This window comes from Moschus berezovskii, chromosome 8 (genome assembly GCF_049115385.1).
Source record: "Moschus berezovskii isolate FMDL1 chromosome 8, NW_MosBer_1.0, whole genome shotgun sequence".
Lineage (NCBI taxonomy): Eukaryota > Metazoa > Chordata > Mammalia > Artiodactyla > Moschidae > Moschus > Moschus berezovskii.
In genome coordinates, this window is record NC_142467.1 from 55,015,007 (window position 1) to 55,025,984 (window position 10,978).

Here is a 10,978-nt window from a genome sequence, read left to right on the forward strand (position 1 = left end):
TTGGAAGGACTGATGCTAAAGTTGAAACTCCAATACTTTGGCCACCTCATGTGACTAGTTGACTCACTGGAAAAGACTCTGATGCTGGGAAAGGTTGGGGGCGGGAGGAGAAGGGGACGACAGAGAATGAGATGGCTGGATGGCATCACCGACTCTGTGGACATGAGTTTGAGTGAACTCCGGGAGTTGGTGATGGACAGGGAAGCCTGGCGTGCTGTGATTCATGGGGTGGCAGAGAGTCGGACACAACTGAGTGACTGAACTGAACTGAACTGAACTGAACGAGAACAAAAGTGGGAACACAGGACTAATGGAGAGACTGTGAGAAAGATGAGTTATATTGAAGGGTTGTCTTCACACTCATTGTGGGAAGAGATACTATAACAGGGAATATGTGGTGTTTTTTAAAGCATTTTTCAAGTCTGTTAAAATAACTCCAGAAGAGTGTTGAACAATAAGCCCACTGTGATTTTTTCTAGCACTCCAACAAACAATTCTATCTGAAAAACATAAATGAGGAAACAAATTTTGGCTCTGGATACTTGCATAGCTGGGAAGTTGATGGCTGTGCCAAAGCAAAGCTCTTTGCACAGTTTTATGAATCGTGAAAAAGAATTGCTGGAGATAGTCTAGGTAACTGAGTAACTGGTAACTCCATTTAGAGATATGGTAATTGAGTTTAGAGACACAGAGCTGAAACTGAAGGACAGAATTGGTGATTATATTGTATGTTACACAATGTGAACATATAATTTTAGCCTAAAGAGGGAGTTTTTCATAAGATCAACTAAGAAGATGTTGGACAGAACTGACTCTCACTGCAGGTTTCATGAAATTGTTAAAGCCAAAAAGAGGATTCATGGATATGTCTTGTTTGCCTATCCAAAATCTATTCCCTCTTCTGTTTTCATGTGGGAGAACCATGCCTTCCTTACTCGAGGTTCATATGGTTCAGACTGACTCAAGCGGTAGGCACATGATCCAGGCTTGGTCAATGATCTAATTCCCCATATTTGGACCACCAGTTCAGCCATGGGCACATGACCCAAGTCAGCATGTCATCCTGGAACTTTTGATAACATAATTTAGATGGATATCTAACCCTACTAATGATGCTAGTCTGGCCCTGCTGGGAACCATCCATAGAAAAGACCTCCTGGCGAATGAAGCCAATACAAAGCCAAGAGATGAAGAATCAGATCCTGGTGGTCTCCTAGATCCAAAGGTATCTGAAGATATTACCCTTGGATTATCCGGATCAGTTAACAAATACATTCCTTTCTGCCTGTTATTTTGGACTGCGTTTCTATCACTTTCAATGAAAAATCACGACAAAGGCAACATCCAACCCAAACTTATCATTCTCCAGATGAGGAACTGAGGTCCTACAAGGTGTAAGAACTTGCTCAAGTCTGCTCAGTAATCAATGACAGAATCTAGGTATAAATGCAGACATCTTAGATCTTAGTCTAATGACTTTTCCCTATTTTGTCATTAAAGATTCATTTTGGAACCAATTAGACATTTGGATGTCACCCATAAGCAAAGGGTGTTTGATAGAAGCATTGGTTTGAAAAAAAAAATTACACATTTGCTTTCAGAGCATCAACACCCATCAAGCATCAGCAAACATCCAGTGACTCTCCATTTTATTAGAATGAAATTATAATTCCTTTTTACAATCTTCACATAACTGATGGATCAAACTCCTAACTCTCTTGCAATGTCATCTCATACCATGCCCTCCTTTTTCAATAGTGCCACAGCCACTCTCCCTTTCTTTCAGGCCTTTGAACGTTGCTTACTCTTGTTCCATTCCAACCTTGGCATGTGTGTTTCCCTCTGGCTTGGTTGCTTATACTGTACCCGTTGCATAGCTGAGCCCTTCTCACCTTCAAGAGAGCTTCTCGGCTTCAGAGTCACTACTCACCTCCCAACAAAGCAGATCCCTCTTCCTGTAACTCTTTAACTCAAAATTCTATTAAATTTTTTTCTATATTATATCATTTTATTCCTTTTAAAATATATTTATGATCTTTCTCTCTGCTGGACAGTGTGTGAGCTAAGATGCCTCTCTATAGACCACTGTTCAAGACCAGTGCCCAGCATTTAGAATACACTGGATAAATACTCAAATTGAAGGAAGAAATATTTTGTAAAGTTTCTCTTTCCTAATTTGAGCTCAAAGCTCTCTCTCAAACATGCCTTCATCTTATTTATTCCCAACACTTGAAAGCTGCCTGGTGCATTCTGTTACCTCTCAGAAAATCATTACAAGAGCATTTTTTTTTTTGCCAATAATACAGCAGTGATTTCTCAAAGCCATTTTTTTTTTAAAAAACCTAAATCAGTTGACAGTTCAGCTTCATGCAAACCTGTGTCTAGCAAGGGAAAGCAGGTGGCTCAGTGCTCCACTGGCCAGTGGTAATAAGGCCTAAGAGATTAAATTGCCCTTCCAGGTGATTTGCCTTTTATTGTTTTGACATGGAACTATTTTATTAATTCTGACACTGGCACTGCTTGCTACATCAGATCGTGTCTCTGCTGCCAGCTTGAATAGCTAAATATTATACTTTAGTTCAGTTCACTTGTAAATCTCAAAAGCTAAGCCTTCAGAAAAGGTGTGTTTAACCTCTCATGTATTGTGGACAATTGCTAAATCAGTAATGCAGGTATCTATAAGCCAAAAAACCTGGTCACTTCTAGTCTGCTGGTAGATATATCAACTCTTTAGCTCACTCAGACCTTGTTAGGACATTTTTGGTTGTAAGAGACAAAAATAAATAGTTCAGGCAAAAATAGAAATTTACTGGGTCACTTAAAAAAAAAAAAAAGAGGATCCAAGAGTATATCTGTCCCTGGATTCAGGATTTTAGATGATGTCATCCTAAACTCTGCACATTCATATACTTCACTGGCAGGCTTCTTGTGGTGGCAAGAGGGCTGACAGAAGATTCGATATGCTAACAGGCCTATGTCTAAGCATGTGTTTCTATGAGTCCCATTGGCTTATACTAGGTCACATGCTTATCCCTGAAACAACCCCTGTGTCCAAGAGAATTTAGTGCTTTGAAAGCCCAGACATAATCACATGGTGCATAATCACCTTGGAGCTATGGAATGGAGTCAACTCCACTTGAATCTTAGGTCAAAGAATAGGGAACAGATTATTTCTCTGCAGAATCAGGGTGCTGTTATAAGAAGAAAGGTAAATGGAAATGAGGCAGTAAAGGCAACAGACACTGGCTATATACCTCAAGTCACCAGGTTTCCAAAATATTCTGTCAATAGAGCAACTGCAAAACGACTCTAGTATACCCAGCAAACCTGGACCAAACAATGAGAATTAAGAGGCAAGAAACTATGGGACACAGAAAACTTTAAGTGACGTATTCTTAATACTGAACAAACTATCAACTGTTTTTACATAGGTCACTTCTTTCTTAGAATGAAAGGCAAGCTACACACCCACTTAGAATGAAATTACAATTCCTTTTTATAGTCTTCACATTAGGTCATGAAAGAGTTGGACACAACTTAGCAACTAAACAACAGCAATCTCTCTGGCCAGAGCATATGTATCATTTTTGTATATGAAGTTTGTTTTAATATCAATAACAGTAACAACATCTCTTTATTTCCCCAACTAAAATTCAGACCCATTTGAGAGATGATCACGAATCAAGACAAGGAAGACTAGTGGGCCAGCACAAGCATCAGGATGTCCCAGGCACTGTACCAGCCGCACTAGCACTGTGATTACCAGAGAGCATCAGCCACAGGACCCCTGAGTCATGGGGCCAACCGTGCCAGGACCCAGTCCACTGAAGAAGGGCCAGCAGCCATCAAAGGGGAGGGGCTGACAGCCAACAAAGCCAGGAGCCAGTCCCACCTACCAGTGTGCCCATGCTATTCAGCCTGTTGCAACAGAAGGGCACACACAGCCCACATGGGGGGACCCTCTAGAGTATATAGCTTTTGTGACCAAATGGAAGTACATTGCTGAAGCCCATCTCCTATATAAGACTACTTCTCTAAGATCAGGAAGGATAATTGACCTACCTAATATGAAGAAATAAACACAGAGAATTATGGAAAATGAGGCAGAGGAATATGTTTCAAATGAAGGAATAAGAAAAAAACCCCAGAAGAAGAGCTATGCAAAGTGGAAAAATGCATCTACACAAAAAAAGAAATCAAGGTAATGATCATAAAGATGCTAACAAACTCAGGAAAAGAATGGATGATTACAGTGAGAAGTTCAGAAAATATAGAGAACTAGACAGATATGAATAAAACAATAACTAGAATTTAAAAAAACACTAGAAAATCCCTATCATGCACCACACACGTGAGGAGAACCTGCTGTTAAACCATTCATGCATGACTTGCTTCTGGGTCAGAGTTTTGTATGAAGCAGAGAAGCTCCCTTGCTGTGATCTATTAAAAGTCAGCCCTCAACAAAAGGGGCTTGTAGAAAAAATAAAAATAAAAACTAGAAAGAATCAATAACTGATTGGATGATACACAGAAAATAAATAGGAAAACACACTAGTAGAAATCACCCAAGATGAACTGAAAAATTTTTTTTTTTTTACTGATAATACTTTAAGAGACCTCTTGGAGAACAACAAATGCATGAACATTTGCATTAAAGGTCCCAGAAAGTAAAGAGAGAAAAGGAGTCAAAAAACTTATTTTAAGAAATAATAGCTGAAAAATTCCCTAACCTAGGAAAGGAACCAAGATTCACAGAGAGTCCCAAATAATACAAACCCAAAGAGATTAATGTCAAGGATTACTATAACGAAAAGGGCAAAAAATAAAGCAAAAGAGAGAACCTTAAAAGCACCCAGGGAAAAGCAACTAGTTACGCATAAGAAAGCTCCCAAAAGACTATCAGCTGACTTTTCAGCAGAAGTTTGGCCAGCCAGAAGGTGTAGCATAATATATTCAAAGTGATGAAAGGAAAAGGCCTACAACCAAGAATATTCTACCTGGCAGGGTTGTCATTCAGGTTTGAAGGAGAGATAAAGAGTACTCAGTTCAGTTAGTTCAGTTCAGTTCAGTTCAGTCGCTCAGTCGTGTCTGACTCTTTGCGACCCCATAAATCGCAGCAGGCCAGGCCTCCCTGTCCATCACCAACTCCCGGAGTTCACTCAAACTCATGTCCATCGAGTCAGTGATGCCATCCAGCCATCTCATTCTCCGTCGTCCCCTTCTCCTCCCGTCCCCAATCCCTCCCAGCATCAGAGTCTTTTCCAGTGAGTCAACTCGTTGCATGAGGTGGCCAAAGTACTGGAGTTTTAGCTTTAGCATCAGTCCTTCCAATGAACACCCAGGACTGATCTACTTTAGAATGGACTGGTTGGATCTCCTTAGGGATTAGCAAAAGCTACAACAGTTCAGTATCACTAAATTGGTTTTACAAGAAATGTTAAGGAGATTTCTCCAAATAGAAAAGACAGACCACAACTAAAAATGTAAAAATTGTGAAAGGAAAAACTTCATTGGGAAAGGCAAACATACAGTAAAGGTAGTAGAAAACCCACTTGTAAAACAAGTAGAAAGATTAAAGGACAAAAATAGTAAAATTATCTATATCCACAACAGGAAGTTAAGAAATACACAAAAACCAAAAGATATAAAATATGATGTCAAAAACATTAAATGTGAGAGAAGTAAAACATGCGGAATTGTTAGGCTGTGTTCAAACTTAAGAGCTCATCGACTTAAAATGATCATTCACAAACCAAAATCTGAAATAAATATGAGAAAGAGAGAAGAGATATTCAAACACAACAGTAAAGGTAGTTATCAAATCACAAGGGAGAAGAGCAAAAGAAGAAACAAACAAATACAGCAAGAAAAACAACAAAATTTAGAGAACAATTAACAAGATGGCAATAGTACATACCTATCAACAATTACTGTAAATGTAAAAGATCAGACTAAATGCTCTGGTCAGCCCACGCTCTAGAGCCTACAAGCCACAACTACTGAAGCCCATATACTCTACAGCCTGTGTGCTGCAACTGCTGAGCCTGTCCATGTGCCCAGAACCCATGTTCCACAACAAAAGTCACAATGAGAAACCTGAACACTCAAATGAAGAGTAGCCCCTGTTGGTCCCACCTAGAAAAAGTCTGCATGTAGCAACGAATAGACCAGCACAGCCAAAAATAAATAAAAATTTAAAAAATATTTTAAAAATTACAAAGTGGCTGAATGGATAAAAATAAAATCCACATTTATGTTGCCTTAAAGTAACTTGTTTCAGATCTAAAGACACATGCAGACTGAACCTGAGGGGACGAAAAACTACTTATACAAAGAGAAACAAAATGACAACTGGAGTAGCAACACTTACATCAGACAAAACAGACTTTAAAACAAAGCCTGTAACAAGAGTCAAAGAAAGACATCACAAAATGATCAAGGGATCAATACAAGAATAGGATATAGCATTTGTAAACATTTACGCACCCAACATAGGAGCAACTAAATATATAAAGCACCTATTAAGAGACATAAAGGTAGAAATTGACAGTAACATAGTAAGAGTAGGGGACATTAACACCCCATTTATGTCAACAGATAGATTATTCAGACAGAAAATCAGTAAGGGAACACTGGCCTTAAATGACACATTAGACCCGGTGGACCTAATAAATATAGAGAGACCTTTTCATTCTAAAAGAAGCAGAATACACCTACTTTTCAAGTGAACATGGAATATTTTCCAGGATAGATCACATGAAGTTTCAATAAATTTGTAAAAGGTTAAAATCATATCAAGCATCTTTCCTAAACACAAAAATACAAGGCTAGAAATCAACTGCTAGAAAAACACTGTAGAGGCTAAACAATATGCTACTGAAAAACCAATGGTTCACTTAATAAACCGAAGAGGAAATAAAAAATAACTGGAGACTAGTGAAAATGGAAAGACAACTTCCCAAAATCTAAGGGATGCAGCAAAATCACTTCTAAGATGAAAGTTAACAGCAATACAAACCTACCTCAGGAAACAAACAAATCTCAAATAAGCAATTGAACTTTACACTTATAGGAACTAGTAAAAGTAGAACAACAAAACCTAAAATTAGTAGGAGAAAAAAAATTGAGCAGAAATAAAATAGAGGCTAAAAAACCAATAGAAAAAGTCAATAAAACTAAGAGAAAGTTCTTTAAAAACATAAACAAAATTGAAAACATTTGGTCAGGCTCATCAAGAAAAAGAGAGTGAATGAGTGAGTAAAAGTAGTTCAGCTGTGTCTGACTCTTTGCAACCCCATGGACTATGCAATCCATAGAATCACTGAGGCCCGAATACTGGAGTGGGTAGCCTTTCCCTTCTCTAGGGGATCTTCCCAACCCAGGGATCAAAGCAAGGTCTCCCACACTGAAGGTGGATTCTTTAATAGCTGAGGCATAAGGGAAGCCCAAGAATACTGGAGTGGGTAGACTATCCCTTCTCCAGCAGGTCTTCCCAACCCAGGAATCAAACCAGGGTCTCCTGTATTTCAGGTGGATTCTTTACCTACTGAACTATCAGGGAAGTCCCTAAGAGAAAAGGTCTAAATCAATAAAATCAGAAATGAAAGAGGAGACTTCAACTAATACCGAAGAAATTTGCAGAATCATAAGAGATTACTATGAACAATTACATCAATAAAATAGAAATCCTAGAAGAAGTGGATACATTCCTAGAAACATACATTCTCCCAACACTGAATCAAGAACATTAATAGACCAATCACTGGGTTGAGAAGATCCCCTGGCAAAAGGCATGGCAACCCACTCCAGTATTCTTGCCTGGAGAATCCCCATGGACAGAGGAGCCTGGGGGGCTGCAGTTCATGGGGTCACAAAGTGTTGGATATGACTGAGTGACTAAGCATAGCATAGCAATTACCAGTAATGAAATTGAACTGGTAATTTTAAAATGCCCGGCAAACAGATGTCCAGGATCAGACAGCTTCATAAGCTAATTTTACCAAATATTTAAAGAGCTACCTACCTTTCTCAAACTATTCTAAAAAAAAAAAAAAAAAAAAAATAGAGAGGAAAGAATGCTTTCAAATTCATTAAGCAACACCAGCACCATCCTTATACCAAAACCAGACAAAGAGACCACAAAAAAAGAAAATTATAGGCCAATATCACTGTTTGATTAAAAAATCCTAAACAAAATATTAGCAAGACAAATTTAACAATACATTAAAAGGATCATACACCATGATCAAGTTGGATTTATCCAAAAGATGCAAAGATGGTTCAGTATCCACAAAATAAATCAATGTGATCAGTTCAGTTCAGTCACTCAGTCGTGTCTGACTCTTTGCGACCCCATGGACTGCAGCATGCCAGGTCTCCCTGTCCATCACTAACTCACAGAATTTACCCAAACTCATGTCCATTGAGTCGGTGATGCCATCCAACATCTCATCCTCTGCTGTCCCCTTCTCCTCCAACCTTCAATCTTTCCCAGCATCCGGGTCTTTTCAAATGAGTCAGTTCTTTACATCAGGTGGCCTAAGTACTGGAGCTTCAGCTTCAACATTAGTCCTCCCAATGAATATCCAGGACTAATTTCCTTTAGGATGCACTGGTTGGATCTTCTTGCTGTCCAAAGGACTCTAACACCACAGTTCAAAAGCATCAGTTCTTCCATGCTCAGCTTTCTTTATAGTTCAACTCTCACATCCATACATGACTACTGGAAAAACCATAGCTTTGACTAGACGGACCTTTGTTGGCAAAGTAATGTCTCTGCTTTTTAATATGCTATCTAGGTTGGTCATAACTTTTCTTCCAAGGAGCAAGCATCTTTTAATTTCATAGCTACAGTCACCATCTGCAGTGATTTTGGAGCTCAAAAAATATATATATATAAAGTTTGTCACTGTTTCCCCATCTATTTGTCATAAAGTGATGATGGGACCAGATGCCATGATCTTAGTTTTCTGAATGCTGAGTTTTAAGCCAACTCTTTCACTCAATGTGATATACCTTATTAACAAGCTGAAGAATAAAAATCATATGATTATCTCAATAGATGCAGAAAATCCTTTTGGAAAAATTAAATATGTGTTTATGATTAAAAACTCTCAACAAAATGGATATAGAGGGAACATACTTTAACATAATTAAGGCCATATACCACAAACCCATAGCAAACATCATCCTCAAGGGTTAAAAGTTGAAAGTATTTCTGCTAAGATCAAGAACAAGACAAAGATATCCTCTTACCACTTTTATTCAGTGTAACATTGGAAATTCTAGTCACAGCAATCAGACAGAAATAAAAGAAATCCAAACTGGAAAAGAACTAAAACTGATGCTATTTGCAGATGACATAATACTATACATGGAAAATCCTAAAAATGCCACCAAATAAAAAACTATTAGAACTAATAAATGAATACAATAAAGTTTAGAATACAAAATTAATATATAGGAATCTGTTGTATTTCTAAACAATAACAAACTATCAAAAAAAGAAATTAAGAAAAGAATACCATTTATAATTGCATCCAAAAGAATAAAATACTTAGGGATAAATCTAACCAAGGTGGTAAAATACTTATACTTGGAAAACCGCAAGACACTGGTGAAAGAAACTGAAGATAACACAAATACATGGAAGCATATACCATGCTCATGGATTGGAAAATTTGATATTGTTAAAATGACCCTACTACATAAAGCAGTTTACAGATTCGATGAAATCCCTATAAAAGTCCAAAGAAATTTTTCAGAGAACTGGAACAAATAACTCTAAAATCTATGTGGAAACCAATCAGCCAATAAAATCTTGAGAAAGAAGAACAAAACTGGAGTTATCATAGTCCCCAATTGCAAGCAATACTACAAAGCTATAGGTAATCAAAACAGTATGGTCCAAAAAAAAAAAATAAGACACATAGATCAATGGAACAGAATAGAGAGCCCAAAACTAAACCCACATTTATATGGTTGATCTATGACAAAGGAGATAAGAATATACAATGGGGAAGAGACAGCTTCTTCAATACACTGTATGGGAAAATTGGACAGCTGCGTGTAAAAGAATCAAACTGGACTACTTCACCATGCCAAACACAAAAGTAAACTTAAAATGGATTAAAAACTTAAGTTCTTAAGTGTAAGAACTTACACTGTAAAACTCCTAGAAGAAACACTTTATGGCACTGGTCTTATTCATATTATTTTTTATGTCTCCTCAGACAAGGAGGGCTTCCCTGGTGGCTCAGATGGTAAAGAACCTGCCTGCAATGTGGGAGACCCAGGTTTGATCCCTGGGTCAGGAAGATCCCTTGGAGAAATTCATAGCAACCCACTCCAGTATTCTTGCCTGGAGAAATCTATGGGCAGTGGAGCCTGGTGGGCGATGGTCCACGGGGTCACAGAGTCGGACAGGACTGAGCAGTGAACACTTTCCCTTTCAGACAATGAAACAAAAGCAAAAGATAAACAAATGGAACTACATCAAACTAAACAGTTTTTGCATATTAAAGAAAACTATCAACAAAATGAAAAGGCAGCCTACAAAAATGGGAGAAAATATTTGCAAATGATACACTCAATAAAGGATTAAATACCCCAAATATACAAAGAACTCACAAAATTCAACACCAAAAAACAAAAAGTGGGCAAAGGATCTCCACAGATATTTTTCCAAAGAAGATATACAGATATCCAACAAACATAAAAGACACTCAACATTACTAATCATCAGGGAAATGCAAATAAAAACCACACTGAGATATCTCCTCACACCCTCAAAATGGCCATTATCGAGCATTTGTGAGAATGTGGAGAAAAAGGAAAGCTCATGCACTGTTGGTAGGAATGTCAACTGATACAGCCACTGTGGAAAACAATATTGAGATTCCTCAAAAAAGTACAAAATAAAACTATGAAACTATCCAGCACATCGACTTCTGATTATTTACCCAAAGAAAACAAAAAT